This window comes from Andrena cerasifolii, chromosome 6 (genome assembly GCF_050908995.1).
Source record: "Andrena cerasifolii isolate SP2316 chromosome 6, iyAndCera1_principal, whole genome shotgun sequence".
NCBI lineage: Eukaryota > Metazoa > Arthropoda > Insecta > Hymenoptera > Andrenidae > Andrena > Andrena cerasifolii.
In genome coordinates this window covers 2,490,008-2,492,560 of record NC_135123.1, presented here as the reverse complement: position 1 = coordinate 2,492,560, position 2,553 = coordinate 2,490,008, and the positions used below count along the sequence as shown (strand labels likewise).

Here is a 2,553-nt window from a genome sequence, read left to right as displayed (position 1 = left end):
TTGCGTGAGAACTTTTTTCGTGAATTAAAGGGAATTAGCTTCTTTCATACATGAGTCATGTTTATGGGGGGGGGGGGTTAAATTATAGCACTGTCCAACAGCTATTTCGATCTGTAACATGACGGTAGCCGTCGTTCTTTCGTGCTCCGTCACGAGCACCAGCAGGCCATGGATTCCCATTCATAGGGTGCTCGCACCAATATTATGGACCTCGAAATTTATTTCAATAATATTGTAGAAAATTGTACGCTTGCTTACTTTGATAGAACGACGGCGGGCGGATCGGCCCGAGCAGCTTAGCGAACGATCGGTTCGCACGCGGCTCGACGCGTGTGGATACAACGTATAGACGTATTCAGACGATACCATGATTATCACTTTACCGACCGGTAGTTCATTAATCGGCTACCATTAACCGCTAGCAGTCGCCAAAGTGTTAATAAATCACTTACCTTCACATAATGCATTACACTCTCAATTACGTCTTCACACACGTCTGGTATATTTTTTAAATAACCCGTTTAGATATTTCGAAAGAGATTGTAAGCTACTGTAACAATCACCGGTTGCAAGAAATCTAGAAGTAATTGTCAATTTTTCTTCAGGTGTAATGGATTTTCTGACGGCAGTATCGTGCTATGCAACTTTATCTAGAGACGCGGTAGCGTCTCGACGCCAAGTACAGGAAAGACACCCTGTATATGACGACTGTCGCTACCGTGTACCTTTACTCGTCGCGGAGCCATTCCAACCTAACCTGAAACTTATTTCCTTAATATCTCATCACGCCTGCAATATTTTCTAAATTTAAAGGCATTTTTCTTGTGTAAACCGCATATAAGCTTTCGAATAAGACCAATTTCAATAAAATTGGTCCTCGCATAACAGAGATATCATAATATCGTCTCATGGATCTGTCAGTTACGATATGGTTTTTCTTCTGATTCTGATTCTCCAAGGAATTTGTTCGTCAAACATAATACGTATACGCGCTACACGCATACCGATGAACAAACACATGTTTCATTCGTCGATTCGTCGACTCTCGGAATCATTCGGCAGGGATCGTCGTCCGTCATTGTACATATATATACCTATGTATACTATTTTGAATTTTATAACCTACCAAGTGTCAACCCATCATAATCTGCCAAGTGTCAAATAGGGTAAGTTGTTCAAATTTGAAATGTCACGAGTTTTTACACCACATAGGAGATTGAATTATTGTCTCAATTAACTAGGTAAGTAGCCAAAATATTTTTAATAGATTTCTCATGTAGAGTCGCAGGCTTGGAGGTTGTCCGGAGAAGATTACATAGATAGACAGAGCATCTTGTTTCGCACAAGTTTCTGGAAACTTGTTAAATAAGGTAAATCGCCAAAATTTGTCAAAAGACATAGCATTAAGCATTATTCAGAACATAGATTATTTATGGTGAACTGCTTGCAATGTAGAGCAAGTCAAATTTGTAAAGAAAGTACGCTGAAAACACATCTCCCTTGATGCTTTTCAATCTTTTGTGAAATAAAATCCACAGTACCTAGTTGCCACGTTATTCATTAATTCATTAATTGTTTAGATTCCCATTAATAATATTTCAATTCACCACTAAACATATTAAATTAATTTTATTCCAACACCAATAAATTGTGCGTTAAAAATATTGGATCTGTTCGTTCATTTTCGCTGAATTATTACCATTAGCATTTAAATTTCCTGCAACAAGACTTTCTGCCATACACTCTCACCTCCTTCGGACACATTATGTAGTCTCTACACTCACTGTAGCAGAAGGCCACTCTGTTTCTAGATAAGTAAGTTCTACGTTAAGTTGTATAACTAAAATGTGGCTTTATATATATTTACAGAAAATCGAAGCAGAAGATGATGCAGATTGATCTATGTCAGAGTATATACGCACAAATTTTCAGGTAGGGTTTTGCATATTCAATGATCTTAACATATGAGCATGTGTGATAATTTATAAATAATTAATAAATGTGTCCTATTTTTCAGTGAACGATGCAAACGAAGAGAATTATTTTAACAGCTGAAAGAGAAAGTAATCCTGTTACATGAACAAATAAAATAACCACACATTTTATCTATAAAATAATAATTATATTTATTTTTTTCTTACAGTAAAATAGAAAATTTTTTTTTGTTAATTATTGGCCGCCACCACGGCCCCGACCCCGCTCCATACCACGGCCTCGGCCACGGCCCCGGCCACGGCCATATTGCTCTGCGATTATTTTGCGGAGGGTGAGGGCATGATTCTTCATTATTTCAATCGCTGCCGATTGATCCTTTTGCGCCCTCAACCTCCAACCGCCTCTTTTGTGTCGAGCCACGTACGGTCCTGAAATTAGTAGTAATAAACAACAATAAATTTATTAGTATTTAAATTTAGTATTTAAAAAAGTATTCTAAAAACATACAACTTCTTAACCCTCGGTTGTCACACCTACTTTGTCGAACAGTTAGTTAAAAACTATTTGTTTAATTAAGTTTAAAAAATTCTGAGATAAAGTTTGAACATTGTAGAATAT

At 37.1% G+C, this 2,553-nt stretch overlaps 1 long non-coding RNA gene across 1 annotated transcript; it reads left to right on the top strand.

Annotated features, from left to right (window-relative positions):
* Window positions 1-994: 994 nt before the first annotated feature.
* On the top strand, window positions 995-2,091 carry LOC143370013 (uncharacterized). Its single transcript, XR_013085548.1, has 3 exons — window positions 995-1,370; window positions 1,870-1,932; window positions 2,018-2,091. It is a non-coding gene; the product is annotated as an uncharacterized LOC143370013 (long non-coding RNA).
* Window positions 2,092-2,553: the final 462 nt, after the last annotated feature.